General features: G+C 41.9%; 1 protein-coding gene across 4 annotated transcripts in view; it reads right to left on the minus strand.

Moving 5' to 3' along the window:
* Window positions 1-12,624, minus strand: part of DDC (dopa decarboxylase) — a 73,998-nt gene extending 61,374 nt beyond the window's left edge. For 3 of the 4 annotated variants that reach the window (XM_069004113.1, XM_069004112.1, XM_069004108.1), the window contains exon 1: window positions 12,436-12,624. The gene's annotated coding sequence lies outside the window, so the exon portion shown is untranslated. Of the gene's footprint in view, window positions 1-12,078; window positions 12,142-12,435 lie in introns of those variants that run through there. The other variant, XM_069004110.1, reaches the window with a different exon arrangement.
* Between the last annotated feature and the right edge of the window lie 5,029 nt (window positions 12,625-17,653).

Here is a 17,653-nt window from a genome sequence, read left to right on the forward strand (position 1 = left end):
TGCTATTGAGGCCCTAAATGTGCTGTGAAGACTTCATGTTAGAAAAGCAAGTTGGAGCAGTTAGTTTATGAATGGAATAACCCCCTGTGTGGATGAAACGACAGAGCCAGGTGAGACATGAGGAACAAAGATGGCTTGAGATACAGAGGGAACACAATGCAGTGCTTGTTGTTGAGCAAGTGATTTGTTTGGATCACTGTTTACAAAGATATCAAAGAACACAAAATGCTTGGTTGAGACGGTATTTTGCCACTGACTGTGATTAATGCCCTGTCATGAGGGCCATACACTACCATGCCCTATTTGCAATAAACTTGGAAGAGTATTTGCCACCACTATAAGACTCGAGTAATTCTTGAAAGGATGAGAACATCACTAGAGTCTCTTCCCAAAGAGCCTAGTTGTCTGAGATTACAGCAAGTACTATGGCAAGGGAGGACAGCAGTGCTTCTTGCCCTTCCTCCCTGTCAGCCTTTCTGCAGAGGTGTCTTTGGCTCCCATTCAGTCTGTCCTAACACACGCATCTTTCCAGAAAGACCAAGGCAAAGCTTCAGGAGACTTTATGCTTAATGGAGCACGTTGGAGAAAGTCATGGAGGACTGTGTCCTGTGCGAGGGACCCTACGCTGAAGCAGGGGAAGGACTCCTCTCCCTGAGCAGCGGGAGAAACAACCTGTGATGAACTGACCATAGGCCCAATTCCCTGACTCTCATCACCACTGGGAAAGGAGGAGGTAGAGCTTGGGAAGGAAAGAGGGGTGCAGTGAAGGTGTTTTAAAGATTTATATTACTTCTCATTATCCTGCTCTGATTTTGTTATTAATGAATTCAGTTAATATCCCCAATTTGAGCCTGTTTTGCTCATGATGATATTTGATGAGTGATCTGTCCCAGTCCTTATCTCAACCCAGGAACCCTTGGTTATATTTTCTCTCCCCTGCTCAGCTGCAGAGGGGAGTGACAGAGAGGCTTTGGTGGGTGCTGGGATCCAGTGAGGGTTAACCACTACACACATATCCCAAAACGAGAGTGGGAACTGGATCTTCCACATGCACTGGTCTCCCTGGTCATGGACACACATTCACCACTGAAGCAATGAGTAAGGTAATGTTTGCTCCCTTCTGCTCTGGGTTATTGTCTTCGCCTCAGAGCTGGGAGTGATATATGTACACAGGCCACCTGCTTGAGTGCAGGAAGATGCACTTACACTAAGATGAGGCTTCTCTTGTAGCCATGTGACCCTGCTCCTGACTCCTGGTAATATGGTTAGCATAACCAAGGCCATTTCCTAAGACAAACAGTCATAACATGTAAGTGTGCTGGTCACACATCACCTCCTTCTCTTTTCCCCTTTTCAACACTGTAGTTGTCACCAAGATGTGATGACCCCCATGACAGAACAGCCAGATCCCCTGTCATCATTGAGAAAATATTTGCCCATGCATGACCACTGCCAGGATGTGGTGACATCTGTTATGGAACACAAAAATGTAACCATATATGAGATACTGCCTATAAAATCAAACAGCTGCAAGTCCTGATGCTGGACAGCAAAACTTGTGATCCCCCGTGGTCTGGGACACAGTCACTGCTGTCTTCTTCCTCTGAAGACTGAGTGAATCATGTTCTCCCAGGTAAAGTCTAGAGTCTAGATTATGACTATCACATCATGCACTGATTAGTGAGAATTTGACACGATCTGCAGAGGGTCCAAGTGACTAAAAGTGTAGGTAAATAAAGACTCTCGATAGTAAGAAAGCTACAATCATTACTAGAAATTTTGCTTAACTGAAAGTATCATTCATAAAAACTGTGCAACAATAAACTACATTAAATCCTAAAAATTGTAGACAACAATAAACTATGCTGAAAATTAAGTGTTTAATTGTAGTCATAAAGGTCTAATTGTACCTAAAGCCCTGTGGCAAATTCTCTTCTGTCAAAGATCCCTAAAAGAATCTGCCTGTCCCTGTGACATTAGGTGACAGAGCCACCAAGTGTTCACACACTCCACCCTGCCAACTCTGTAAGAAAGGCAATCATCTCCAGCTAAGAGGGAAAACAGTGAGCCAGGAAAGATAACAGCTTAAGCTGCTGCAGGTAGCTTCACCACAGTGCAGCCAACCATCTCCCCACTCAGAACTGCTTGCCATCTGTTCTCCTTATGATCTTTTTCACTTCCACACCTCAGATAATCACAGCTTCCACATTATCATTAGGAGAGACAGGCTCTCATTTAGCCAGGATTTACCGGCAGAGACAGGCAGTTAAATAAGAAGGACAGTCCAACGTATTCACTACATTTGTGCTCAGAGGCCTTAGTTCAAGCTCTTGCTTTCAAGTACAGATGCAAGTCTTTGCCATATGCTGTGAAATTCTGGGTAAGTTCTGAGAGGAATTTTCCGTAAAATATTTTGCTAGAAAGGGTTGTTCTCTTCCAGCTTATTTTTCTGTGCTACCATGTTTGGCTTCAGCTGGATTTGGAATCCAAACAGCCTAAATCTAGGCCAGGTTTAAAGTGGCAGCACTCTCTGCAAGAACTCTGGCAGTGTTTGTCTCTGGTCAGAGGCACAAATTTTGAACCTCTCTGTGCTGAGGTCAGACGGTGCCAGCCTAGAAGCAAACTGTTTTTACAGCAGTCTGATATTCTGCATAGTTCTCTGAAAGACAGTCTTGGAAAGTTTTAGAAATTTTGAGATTTCTGTTTTTTTCCTTCCTGGCAACTCTTTTAAAAGCACTCTCTCTTTTATTTATCTTTTTTATTTATTTTGATCTGTATAGTCTTAAGAGGCATCTCTCCCACCTGGCTAACTTCTGTCAGCAGGAAGCAGTTAAGAAATGTCATTTTTCACTGTTTTTCAGTGCTCAGAGAACACAGAATGGTGTGCAAGTATGCTTAGGCAAAGAGAATCACTACCACATTTTATGCTACATACATTGCAAAATATAATGAAGCACAATAACTTACCTGCCCATAGCTTCTGCTGAATTCTATGGGATATTTTCAGTTTCTCTCTTTCAACAACATACCAGTCTAAACCTATTAGTGATGCCCCATAAAGCGAAAAGTAAGAAAACTGCTATGTATCTACATTCTCTGACTTGCGAATGATTTAAAAGCGGTTAATATTTTTCATTGGTTGCTAATTTTCTTTCTTAATATGTATGCTCATCATGTAAAATCACACTAATCTTTCATCAAAATTATGATTTATTTACTTTATCTTCCACAATAATAAACTCATACAACCCAGGTCAGTAGTCTACATTTTATGTGACTGTAGTCTTCAAGAATAATAATTGTGGAAATTAATTTACTATATAAAAAAAAATAAAGTCTAACTCAAGATTGTTCAGCTGTGAGTACAATGCATATCAACCACATTCCAATCCTGCAACACTGCTAAGATAAAGGAAATAACTCAAAGCGATGTTAAACAAAGGATGAATTACATGATCTCCTTACTTCCCATTCACTGAAAAAAAGCCCCATGAAAAATAGTGTTACACTAAATTCAATGGATACTTACAAAGAAGAGTTGGTTTCTACCAATCCTAGAATAGCAAGCTGTCACAAAAAACCTGGCAGTATTTCTGGATGCTCAAGACAATACAGTTCTCTTCAGCTCTGCAGCTTTCAGCTCTGCTGGCTGCTACTGCTGCTATCCAAGAAGACAAGCTGTAAAACTGTGATGACAAGGTGACCAGAAGCATCCTCAACTAGCATGTGGAAGAAGATTGGGGAATAAGGGATCCAGAACCTGTGTTAAGACTCAAAACATTTGCTATGGTTCTGCCTGCTGAATTTGAAATAGAGATAGGTGGAGCTGTGGGTTTTCTTACAGTAAAGCTGTTCACATCCTCATCAAGCATCTAAAAGAATTTTTTTTCTTCTGTGAAAAATGGGCCGAATATTGTGCCTGGGATCGAAATGGGAGTGTAGAGGCACTGAGAAGTGAAGAAGGGAATGATGTACAAATTACAGCAGGGGACACAACTTCCTGTACTTACAGCTCAGTTACACTCCATCATCTAGCACTACCTATTTCATATTTTTCTTTATGTTTGTCCTGTTAAACATCTATTGAATAAGCCATTCACGTTCATAACATTTCCTATTTGGTTGAAAAGATAACCTTCCTGCTATTTTTCCAAAAAATGAATGGTGCTTCTATGTCTATGTTTGTTCTGTTTTCCTTCCAGTTTCCTTTAACAGGTACTTTTCTTGAGCAAATGAATGCTTTAGCCTGCTTTGGTTACAATAAATTTTGATTCATCATCTTAGCAATTTCAAAACATCTCCACTACTTACCAGAGGCTTCTGTTGCTAAAGTAACTACCAGTTGTCTGTAGGAACTGTATGTTTTAAAAAAAACCTTAATCCTCTCCTGAAAACAAGTACTGGATTCACTTCTAACATGGAGTTGTGCTGAGCAGTAGAAACCACAAAAAGATGACAAATCAGAACCTGGCAGCAAGGTCAGCTGTACTAGATGTGATAATCTTTGTACTGTAATTATGCCGTAACAACATGATGCAATAACACTCAAAGCTTCAGAATAGCAAACACCTTTCTTCACACAACTTCTTTTTGCAATTTATGTACCAAACATACATACACTAAAAACAAATACTCAAAAGCCATTTGCAGCAAATGGCCTACATAGCCTCGTTCTTGTGATGGAACTTGATCCTCAAAACAAGCAAGATAAATTAAAGATGTGTCAATATCCCTTTCCTATTAGAACAGCACAAACAAGAACCTGCAGAATTTCATGATCATTTTAAATTTCAAAACCAATGAAACATTCAAACTAGGGATGATTTTCTAAATAATAAAATGGCAACCAAAAAGTGTTTTTTTAACAGCCATTATCAGGAGCAGGATAAATAAGAACAGGTGAGAACTAGGCACTAACACACCGATCTGTAATAGCGTTACACTAACACAGTTACTGATCTGTAATAGCAGTTTTTATTTTGTAAGATTAATAATACTGGCTTCCCTATACTACCTTTAATATCTTACTCCTCCTGCCAGCTACGAAATTTTGCCCAAATTTATGTGCCTTTAAAATTACTATTCATAAAGATGGATTACATCAAAAATGGTTGCTCCAAAAGGGCACAATGTATTTTTAAGAAACATATATTCAAAAGCATGAGAAATCTGCTCTTGAAAAATTAAAAAAATCATTATCCAAAGGAACCTTCAGAATAAAGTAAAAGCTGTGGCAAAGAAGGCACTTTTTGTCTTATTTTCTTTTTAACCTTGAAAGGAAACATGTGAGAAAGCCACAGTAGTAGCAAATGAGTAGTTCACCACTCAATCTTAAAGTCATTTAAGGACTAGTACACAATTAAGTAATTACTGGGCTGAACAGAACAGCAGTCAACATGGTAACAAATTACTGCAATGGTAAAAATTTTTTTTTTTTTTTTTTTTTTAGATAAAGGAAAATTAAACAGACAAAAAACATGTTTGCATCTCAGATTTTTGGATAGAGCTAGAATGGAAATCACCCAAAGGCAGGAACATACTCATTAGGATGTACAATAGAAATATGTATCAATAACCTTGAAAAGGAGGAGGCAGAGGTAGGTGTAAGAACAACCCAGGGCATGAATTCACACAACAGTTGCGTGCCGTGGGCAGATATTCTTGAGATCAGCCTTATAACTAACTAGCTGAGCTGCTGATGCAGCTACAGAGAATCCTCACACTTACACACAATCATAATAATATATTCTAATTTTTGTGCCTTATCTTTCACTAGCACCAAACACATTTTCAAGGCTCTGGGCTTTACTTTTTGAACTTAAACTTTTCATTGTAACAAATGTAATTTTCAGCAGCCTAGCACAAAAATAGACCCTTATCCTGGCAGGTGTGGCAGGCCTCAGGATGTGGTCCTGCAATACTTGCTCAGGAATCAACATGTTTGTACCTGGTCTCCAGATACCCAAAGAGATTGGCACAATATGGGCCCGTTTAAAAGCTGGCAGGGCAGGCACACGAGGAGACAAGTCGTTGCCTCCGTGAGCAGTGCCAAGAAAAAAAATCCTGGCATGTGCAAAGCAACAGAACACAGGAGAGAGAGCGCGTGAGGCACCTGTCATGTTAGCAACCAGCAAATAAAGGACTTCTGAGAGTCTGAAAAGATCTTGTAAGAGAAGCTTAACATACATAAGCATGTACTTACCTACCCACCTGAGTGCAGGCTGTACATCATGAGCCTCAACAAACAAGGAATGCATGGCTAAATAATTAAATAAATTCTACTACGATGATAAAAAGAAGGATTCTAGGGACAGATGCCAACATTAAATATAAATTTCCTTGGAGGAAAAAGAATAGTGAATAAACAGGAGATTGTGCCATAATAAAATGGATTAAAATGCTAAAAAAGCATTAAAAAAAGGAAAACCACAGCAGTAAGCATTAACGTGTGCATCCAGTCACAGGTTGCTGGTTTTGCCCGCTGGCTCAGGCCAGGGCCCTGCTGCTGGCTGGTGACTGCCTGGGGACACCTGTACTGGTGCTCTAGCTGGGGTGCAAAATGCTCTCTGTTTGAGTGTGTACATTCCTCAAAGCTAGGCTTATTCTGTTATTGCTTACAAAGCTTCACAAATGCTTTGTAATAGGTTACTTTGAATTGATCAATTGAATTGGTTAATTAAGGTGAATAAATACCAAAAAATGTATTTGGTCTCAGGACTTCTATTTCTGGGCAATTATAGCTCTGTATCTACATTTGTTATGAAGTTTGACTTCGTACACCAGTTTATCATTGGTCTTCAAAAATAATAGTGTTAAGCACTCAGGCAGAGGTTTTCAAGCTATCAAAATCAAGTATTTCCTCTGATTTTACATTGTGATATTAAATTTTTTTTACACACTATTTTGGAAACTCATTGATATGAAGGGATTTTCCTCATAGATTAATATCATCACTAAGTTGCTTTTAATTATTAAATTTTTACTGTTTAATATGAAGACATCTGTAACACCTTCCTAGTTTCTACTTTTCATGAGAGATGTTTCAAAAAGATATTCTCTAGCCATAATTTATTTCTTTCCAAAAATTAAATATTTTGTTCCCTGGGTGTTTCCACTTGCAATGCGAAATCTGTAAAATTAGCTGGTCTTTTATACTTGGGCAGCAAATATTATCATCTTATGGAACATCTTCAGTATGTGTCAATAACCATTGGCAACAGACCACAGAATCATTGAATGGGTCAGGTTGAAGGGACCATAGTGGTCATCTGGTCCAGCCTCCCTGCTCAAGCAGGGTCATCCCACAGCACATGGCACAGGATTGTGTCCAGATGGTTCTTGAGTATCTCCAGTCAGGAAGACTCCACAACTTCTCTGGGCAACCTGTTCCAGTGCTCAGTGCACCGGAAAGTAGTTCTTCCTCATGTTCAGGTGGAACTTCCTGTGCATCAGTTTCTGCCCATTGCCGCTTGTCCCGTTGCTAGGCACCACTGAAAAGAACCTGGATCCACCCTCTTGACACCCTCCTTTCAGATATTTATACTATATTTATTAATGAGGTTCCGTCTCACTTGTCTCTTGTCAAGACTGAACAGGCCCACCTCCCTCAGCCTATTCTCATAAAAGAGATACACACAATATTGCTCTCTCTCTCCCACAAATTCTCTTAGATGTTAGTTTATCTTTTATTAGAGTACAGGCTTACTCATCATCCTCCATCTCAGACCTGTCACTACCCACCACTGCAGCCAAGTATTCCTCCTGGTCCATTCTTTCTATGTCCCATCTTAACCATAGTTCCTGCCAAGGAGGTCTCAGAGTCCTCTAATTCAGCTGCCTAAAAGATATGAAAGCTGCAACCTGGGGGCTTTTATATTTGTGAGATACAAAATCTTGCAGTGAAAGGGTATCATTCCACTATCCCATCATCCCCCTCCCCCCTCTTCTTTTTTCCTGTTAAAGATGCAGCCACAGGAGCTGGGGAGGAGAGCTACCAATGTCACATCTTGAATAGTCAGTACAGAGTTCCAGGAAGCTCAGTACAAATAATCTGAAGTAACACAGGATGCAGAGAGGGTTAAGAAGTCTTAAGGGTCAAACTTCGTTTAACCAATCTCGGTGGCACTGTTGGATGAAAACCTCTGTTTAATAAGCAGCATGATCAAGAATAGCAAGAAGTTTGGATCCACTAAGAACAAGACTGAGAATTATAGAAAAAAAATATTCTAGTGACTTTTGATCAATTGTTGGAACATTTCTGGAATATTCAGTATTCTCTCAGATTTTCACTTTCAAAAAGACTTCAGTGCCCTCCTGAAGTGTAAGAGAAGATTTCTGTTCAAAGGTACTTATGTTGTCCTCTAGGGAAGATTCAAATGAGTGGGCCTGGTTAGCTTTGAAAACTGAACAACATGAAGGAAACCAAGGAAAGGATAAGTGAACAAAAGAATACAGGGAGAAGAGAAAGAACTTCTTTCTGTTTTTCAAATTCTAAAAGCCCAAGAGGGACTACTCTGGGAAATTAAAGATAGCACATTAAAAACAGACAGAAGGAAACACCTTTTCACATCATGTGTGGTTAAAACTGCAGAAAATATAATTACCAGAGGAAGAACTACAGTCAAGAACTCAGCAAGATTCTGATGGGTTTGCAGATGTATAAGGATATCAAACATATCAATAGCAATTTAAAACTGCTGGAAGGCACATGTATTTCTTCAGGGAAAACTGTCCAAGCATTTTAAAACTGCACAAAAACATGTGCTAATCAGAGTGAGAGACAAAGGAAAAGGTCTCTGCAAGATAATGCACACACAGGATGCCGTTAAAGAAACGACACCTCCTCTGAAATCCTTTGCATTCATTCTCTCTCCCTCCCTCCCTTTAAAGGAGCAGCACAGAAAGGGACAATATCTGCCACAGTGAAAGGCCATTTCCTTTAGGGTATTGTCCGAGATGAAAAGGTGTCTGCCAGCCATTCTCCCAGCATGCTGGCATTTCAGCAGTCTTCAGCTTGTCCCATGTGTCTGGAAATGCATACTTGCCTTGAAATTCATAGAGCTGGTTCTACGATTAGCTGGATCCTTTCTACTTTTCTGAACTCAAGATGGTTTTCAAAAGCAGAATGCACCATATGTAGTATATCTGTAATTTCCCATCTCGCTTTTTTGCATGACTAAGTAGTCACAGTAATGATGCCTCCCTCTTGTTATGCCATGTTAACTGCACCTGCACTGTCAGAGAAAAGAAAATCTAAAAACTGTGAGGTTTATTCACTTAAATGAAACAGTTTGTCAACAGCATAACTGAGTGCAAGTGAGGCCAAAACACAGGGAGGTGTTATAACTGTCTCAGCAAAAGCATTAGTCTGATGCTGAATTTATAGCCTTCCTAAACAATACACTCCAGTGCATTTTTTTTCTAGGACCTCTTTTTCCACCAGTTTTAGTCTGTTACTTACATCCTGTCTACCGAGCAGGAAGACATTATTCCCTTCCTTTTTTTAAAGTGAACTCCAAATGATATGACAGTATTGCTGACACCAGTGCTTGACGTTGCCCTAGCAATCAGACAGTAGATGGTACTTGGTATATAAAAAAAAAAATAAAATTCTGAAGCATAAGGAATGTCACAAACCCAAGTTTGGCACAACTGGCTTGAAACTCTGAAATGCTAATAATAACCCTGACTTAGGGTTATACATATTCCAGCTTCTACTGGAATGCACAGTTGCTGCTACTATGGCTTCAATTGCCTCCAGCATTAAGATCAGATGAGTCTCACGTCCTCTCTCATTATACTCCTTTCAGTGACTGAAACCTTTCCACCTTATCTTTGTTCAAAACACTTCAAAACCTTCCTAACCTCTCTGCTTCATATCCAGTCTTGCAAATACAGGCTGCACCTAACAGATGGGGAGATACATCCTCTATAGAGGCTGTTTGAGAGGTGACACAGAACTGGAGTCACATCTTCACCTTCAAGTCATTCCGTGTTCCTACACTGAGACTCACAGCATGGCACTTCACTGAGGGAGAATAAATGGAAAAAAAAAATCTCGTGCTGCCATTAATCTTCATATCAGTCATCAGCTTCTTAGGAACAGTATCTCTCTGTCTGCCTTTGAAGCTGTAAAAGCTAAATTCAGGAATAAAGTAATATGTCTGACATAATACAAGAATAATAACATTAAACTACATTTGACTCCATGTAAACCATCCAATTCCTCTGAAAACATACAAGCAGGAAAGATAAAACCAATTTCTATTTACACCTTCACAAAGCTTAGCAAACTCTCCCTGAATTTTCAAACCAAATGTTCCTTTCAAAAACAAGCGGGGGGGGGGGGGGGGGGGAAGAAGGGGGAATGATATAGCATTATTTAATCGTAAACTCTAAGAGCAACCTTTTAAGCAGACAGTGCTCTTGCCAGCTCTCTGACAAAGCCTAACACTAAAATCCCAATTTACCTTCCAAGTAATGAGTATTTATCACTATATTTCTTCTTCTGTTTATTCATTTGGTTTTAAATAGATAGAGATACAATCTGCACAGGATCAAGAAAGAAGGTGAAAAATGTACAACAAAATAGTTGTTTAATTCCAAACATTTTCTACAGGAGAGATACCACTGCTAGGAGAAAAAAAATGTTATCAGCACAAACACTGGATAAATGCGGAGACACTCATCAGAGGAAGACTAGAGGATTGTGGACATGCAGAGGCAACAGACTTGATTAAGATAAATAACAGGATTGTGATTAGGAAAGGCTGGAAGTAAATTGAGTTTGTTGCATAGGTTGGACTAACTTTTTTTTTACTTACCAATAACAAAATAGTGTTGGCCATGTATTTTTCTGATTACACAATATATTATCTGTGATTGAAAAAATATACCATTTTCTGTGCCTCAGAAGAATGAGACGAACATTTCTTCACAGAATGAATTAGGTTGGAAAAGAACTTTGAGATCATCAAGTCCAACCCACGACCTAACACCTCCTCATCAACTAAACCATGGCACTGAGTGCACATCCAGTCTTTTTTTAAACACACCCAGGGACAGTGACTCCACTACCTCCCTGGGCAGATGATTCCAGTGCCCAATCACTCTTTCAGTGAAGAATTTTTTCCTGACGTCTAACCTAAACTTCCCCTGGTGCCGCTTAAGACAGTGTCCCTCTTGTTCTGTCAGTGGTTGCCTGGGAGAAGAGACTGACCGCCACCTGGCTGCAGCCACCTTCCAGGCAGTTGTAGAGAGTGGAAAGGTCTCCCCTGAGCCTCCTTTTCTCCAGGCTAAACAACCCCAGCTCCCTCAATTGTTCTTCACAGGGCTTGTGTTCCAAGCCCTTCAGCAGCCTTGTCGCCCTCCTCTGCACGCGTTCGAGCATCTCAATGTCCTTCCTGAACTGAGGGTCCCAGAACTGGACACAGCATAATGGAAGGAACAGAGTAAGAAATATACTGTAATGCAGCACAGAAATTTCCCATGGATCTGTATCAATTGACCATTCAAAGAAACTCTCATACAACTTTAAACAAGCTTTAGCAATTTTAGCAAGAAATTCCAGTTTCCTCACTTTGTGTTGCTGGTGGGGGATGCACACTTTGAATATCAGAATTCCAGGATGCTCTTCCTTGAGGTGTCACTCACCCAAAAGAAACCTTTCAGCATGTATCACAGTCATACTACAAATCTGTTTTTCACTGAACTTTCATTAGAGTATCTTTTCCCCCCCCTTTTATTTACCATTGACATGAACAGTAAATTTCTGTAATGTAAATGGTGATTGCCATTTTATTTCACCTTTCCTTTTCCAATTTCAGCATCTTCTTGCTCTTTGAATCCCAGCAGCACCGTAAAAATTTTTGCTGATTCACATTTAGCCCCACATAAAATTGCAGTGTCAACATACAAGGATCACTTGAGCCCCTGTGCCATAAACAGGATCTCTACAAGAGGATACACCTCATATGATACTTTTACAATGAAACCAAGCTCAAGGACTAGGAGCATAAAATTTTCAAACAAATAAGAACTTTTTTTTCTGACCAAATATGAATAGATTAATAAAATTACCTTGTCAGCTGGAATACTGCTCCAAGACTGCACAGTACACCATCATTTAGAGGTACTGCCATCCCTCCAGACTGCTTCCCTTTAGCAGCAGTGCCCTCAAGCCAATTTTTAGAAGCAGTTAAGAAGGGGGTCTCTTAAAAATGTAGCGAATTGCAAAGCTTTGATTTCAAAATACTCCATGAACTCTTGACTATTTCACCAAAACTGGCTTAAGCACATGTCGATTAAAATATTTACACTTAGCTTATTATGCTGCACTTCTAAACACTGACTAGCTTAATACCTAACAAATTATGTGGATTTATTGGATGAGATTATTTGGTGAAAGTGCAGAGACATTACCGAATTAATCCTTACCTTTGGGGGACTTCACTCCTTTTCCAGGTATCTTGCAAACACGTATTTTCTTTAGTTCCCTACAGTTCCCTGTAGTTCACAGTCTCCCTGTGAAGAAGGGGTCACCTGAAGTGGCTAAGGAATATTAATATGAAGAAATTTCTAAGGCTTTTCCAGGAACTATCGGGTCTTCACGGGTACTGAGCTCGTCCTGCACTCCTTCGTTAACCATTAACCAGGCGTGGCCCTATGTCAGCTTTATCGGCTGCTCTTTCTCAACACAGGGAAACCAGAAAACCTGTGGGCTCATTCAGCCGCAATTCGCAGCCATTGGGACGGGAGGGACGTGGGATTTCCCACTTATTCAGAACCTTAAGTGAAAAATCCAACGAGACGTGAGATGGAGCGAGCCAGCAGCCCCGGCAGATGCCGCCTCTGCCGGGGTTAAGCCGACGAGGATATCCATGCCACGGCGATGTCTGGCGGGTCACACCAGGAAGCGAGTGGGACAATTTGGGAAACCCCAGAGGCAGAGTTGCCGGGGCAGCGGCTGCCCGGCGGCTCCCGCCTGCCGGTGCCTCGGGGGCGCTGCCGGGGCGGGGAAAACCCTCATGTCCCCGGACCGGGACACGCTCGCCGTGGCGGGGACGGGGCGGGCGCCGCTGCCAGCCGTGTGCCAGCGCTGCCATTTGCACCACTCGCCCCCCCGGGGGCATCCCGCCGGCGCTTAGAGCCGCTTTACAGCGGTTTCACAGGAGACGAGGCCCAGGGTGCCGCCCTAGGACAGAGGAACCCCAACCAATGGAAAACCCCGCACTCCCATGTGTAGGGCAGGCCCGTGTGCCGCGCCTTCCGCCGGCCCGGGCAGGGAACGGGAGCCGGGCGTGCCCGCGGGCCTCCGGCCTCGCCAACACGGCCTGTCCCAGATGTGGGACCGGGCTCAGCCCGGCCTTTATGTCAGCTGGCCCGCGCTGATGCGACTTAATCCAGGATTTAGACTTGTCAGAGTCGGAGACTGGAAATCGGCAAAATGGGGTTCCTTTGTCATCGGCTCCTGTTTGTTAGAGGCGGTCCCCGGGCCCTCCCGGGCCCTCGCAGGGCAGCAGCTGCCTGGGGCCAGCCCGGGTGAGCCCCTCACTGGGGCAGGACAGAGCCCAGCCGCTTTCTGACGGCTGCTGCTGGGAGATCATCCGGCAGCAGGATCCTCAGGGCCGGCATGGAACCAGCCTGGGCACCAGCATTTGATCTCATCAGTGCATATAATTGTCTCAGAGGGGGGGTGCTAAGAGGATGGTGCCATACTTTTCAGTGGTGCCCAGAGACAGGATGAGGAGCAATGGCCATAAATTAAAACACAAGTTCCACCTCAACATGAAGAAGAACTTCTTTACACTGAGGGTGGAAAAAGAGGTCATGGAATCTCCCTGTCTGGAGACATTCAAAACTCAACTGGGCACGTTGCTGTGTAACCTGATCTAGGTGACTGTGCCATGGCAGGCAGGTTGGACTGGATGATCTCCAGAGATCCCTTCCAACCCTAACAATTCTGTGATTTGCTCCTCTCATTCTCTTCCTGCCTGAGCAGCAGTGGATGGCTGGGGAGAGCCTCGACAGTTCCCCATGTGCCCCCCACACCTGGGCTGCCCTTCCAGCACAGCACTCTCCTTCCAGCTGCACCATAACTTTGAGTGAGAAAAATCACCTGCCTTCAGCAGGTGCATGCCCCTTTCTGTTCCTCAGACGTCAATGGTGTAGGAAAAGCTGCGTTTCACCCAGGAGAACCCTTCACAACATGTGCCTGTGCACCGCTGAACAAAAATGCCCAGAGATATCCATCTATATGCAACTTTTAGGATACCCATTTCTGACTTGAGAGGGAGTAGCACCTGTTCTTTGTTTAGAGCTCATTTTAGAGGACACCTGAAAAGCTCAGCTTAGTCCCTGTCACTTAGGACCCAGTTTTGAGGCTGAATGAAGCCAGACACTACTCTTGAACAACTTCAGAGCCCTGATGGACTCAGCTCTGCTGTGGCAGTCCCCACACCCGCAGCAAACCCTCCCAGTGGCAGGCTGGAGCAGGGGAAGGCAAACGAGGACAGGACAGCTGTTGCAGACCATGGAGGCATCACTTGGTGGGGTGTTAGGAAGCAAATTCAGTACTTACATAGCTGTTTCGCTAAGGGCAGCCTTAATTCAGTCAAAGGGAGACTGTAGAGCAGGTTTTCTTGGTCGTTCCTCAGTTCTCAAGTGCTACCTTCAGTTGCTTCTGTATGAGCCAGCCCTCATGCAGGCACATTACTGGACCGGATAAAAAGTATCTATAGCCCTTGTCTTAGTAGTGGACATGTAGGGAAGATGTACTTCTATATGTGCTGTCAAGTAATGATTTTTCCCTTGGAGACTGCTCCTGGCACTTAGTGACATGTGACCAATGGACTTTCAGAGAAGGAGATGGTATTTTTGTAGTTACCATCCATCAGCTGAGTTTTCTCTATCATGATGTGATAGAAGCCCTTTGTGAACCCGTGTGAACTTTTGCCACGTGCTACATTTTGTGGTGGACAATGGAAGAGATTGTATGAGCAGTTTATGAAGAAATATTTCTGGTTTTCCTGAATTGGTCCTCTGCATACTTCAGGTGACTTATGCATCAAAAAATCTCATAATTAAGTGTTTTGTGTTCTGCTTAGCTGCCGATGTTTATCTATAAATCTATTCTCCTACCTCACTGAACTGTTTTATTATATATTTGATTGACCCTCATGTTTGCTCTTTCATTTCTATTGCATCCTAAGTCTCCTTTTCTGCTGTCATAGGAGTTCCTGCTCCGTTATATTTTTAAGGAGAGGATGCAATTCCTTCCTAGGTACGTGCTCTTCTCTGGAGCACTCTGTTTTCTAGAGCAGGTCAAATGCTTGTTCTGGCAATTGATTATAAGTATTTTGAGGCAAACTTTGTGAGCTTTCAATGACTTTCACCCTTGTTTAGTCAGCTGTTTTCACAAACCTTACTGTCTAGTGAAAAAAACCCAAAATAAGTCTTCTATCCACCAATTCTATAATTATCAATTTACATTCTTCCATGACTGGATGTATCGTGGAGTCATTTTTCAGGAATAATCCTCACAGCTTGCCTCGTTTCTATATTTGTTTTTGAATCTGAGAGCAACCTGAAAACTAGAAGGTGGTAAGAGTCACACAGAGCACATTATTGCCATGCACAAATTCAGCAGCAAAGAGAAGTACTATGGAGGAAATCAAATAATGAAAAAGTGTAAATAATTAATTTTTTAAAAATAGGATGTATCTAGGATTCTTTGTGGAGCCATGATATTGTATGATGATATATGTATTGTATTCAGGGCTGTGCTTAGCCAGTTGCTTTAACCATCATTGTTTTTGGCAGAACCATACTACCATACTTCCACCTTCCTTTTCCTCTAATGGCAGTTGGACAGGCTGTTTTGGAAATGGGCACGTTGTAGAGAACACAAATTCCACTGCTGTTTCTCTCCTTGGTAACACAAGATGCCGGTCCTCACACCTCTGGAGAATGTGTTTCAAAAGGCAAATAAAATGGAAGTCTTTATGTAGAAGTGTCTTCACAAGTTTGAGGGAAGAGGAGGGGAAACTGACTCTTAGGGAGTGGTGAGCAGCACTCAGGGCATCACAGCACTGTCTTCACTGTGTTCCTAGTCACACCCAAACCATCCCATGGACAATAATGCCCAAGAGTAATTTTTTTCTCCCTTCCACTTCCCTCTCTGTCTCTCTTTTGAGGTCTAAGAAGTTGTACCTCTAAGCACAGCTGAGCTGAGCTTCAGGGCCCATAAACCCAGGGTGTATTTTGGCTCAGGGCTAGCAGCTGTTTGTAATTTCACCTTCCTATTCCCCAATTGTGGCACCAGAGTCTTGCAGCCAAGGGATGGTATGTGTGCACAATGACAAACAATTAGAGCAGAATTGTCTTTGGGCTAAGGGTTTGCAATGCGAGTGTTACATAAACTAATTCATTTTCAAGTCTCAGATGTGACTGATCGCAACATCTAATGAAAATCATATAGCTCTTGGACATGGTTGTGGTTATGTTGGGTTTTCAAATACTAATTAAATTGTGCTTCAAGTTAAGGAAGGAAGACATAAGATTTAGGATGCAGAAGCAACCCAAATCAAGGCAACGTGGATATTTCAGAAGAAGATCTTTTGTCCTGCGGCTGACATTGTTACTGAAGTTTCCAAGATGTCAGACAAACAATGTCCAAGACACAATGCAATCTACAGACTGGACATTGACAAACCAGATTAAAGCATTACTAAATTAGCAATAACAAAGACCAAAAGTCATCTAAAGTTCAACTTGAAGAGAAATGGCTCATCTGGTAATGTTTTTCTCATCTGGTTTTGCAGGTACAGGCTGAAAGTCCTGCAGCCACATGCTGTAAAACATGAGCCTGATAAGAACTTACTCATAGGTCCAAATGCATTTAAGCTGTTTTGCCAGGTGAACTTCATGCCAGAATGCTTTATGTGGGATCAGGTGTCTGATCATGTCTGTTGTTCTGCAACTAATGTAAAAGAAGCACAAACCTATCAGGCAAGTAATTAAAATCTGTGCCACAGACCCACTTCTGGCCCAGACTGATTTTGTACTGGTGTTGTTCTGACAGCCCAAGTAGCCACTGCTAATGCCTAGGGCCAGATTTCACAGGTATTTTGCATCTGCCACAGAGGTGGGCAGTTTGGACAAACATGCAGACAGCACTGCCCTGGCACTGGAGAGGCGTACTGAAATCTTCTTACCATGTTGCCTTTTTTTAATGCCATACAAGGATTACAGGAGTAAATAATTGCTTTTTGGAAGTACTATTGAAAAGTTTTCTGATCCAACAGCTATCAGGCCAATGAAGTGTTTTATGCAGAGTGTGCATTTTCCATGAGTTATAACTTTATGACCCTAAAGATGGTAATGGTATGTTGGTCTGATATGGTTCTAGTAGCCATCCCAAATGAACACTGTAAATTTCATAGCAGAATATCCCCAGTAATTTTCCTCAAATAAAAGGGGTGAACAAGTTCTTTTCTAAATAAAATGCAGTCTATCCTAATACGAATCTTAAGACAGAACAGCCAGGATAAAGGTATCTTGGGGATTGTGTTCTCCTCTTCACGCTTCTTAAAAGCTGTTTAACATGACCCACCCAATTAACCTGAATTAAGGCAAGAGATACACACTATACTGA

This window comes from Aphelocoma coerulescens, chromosome 2 (assembly GCF_041296385.1).
Source record: "Aphelocoma coerulescens isolate FSJ_1873_10779 chromosome 2, UR_Acoe_1.0, whole genome shotgun sequence".
NCBI lineage: Eukaryota > Metazoa > Chordata > Aves > Passeriformes > Corvidae > Aphelocoma > Aphelocoma coerulescens.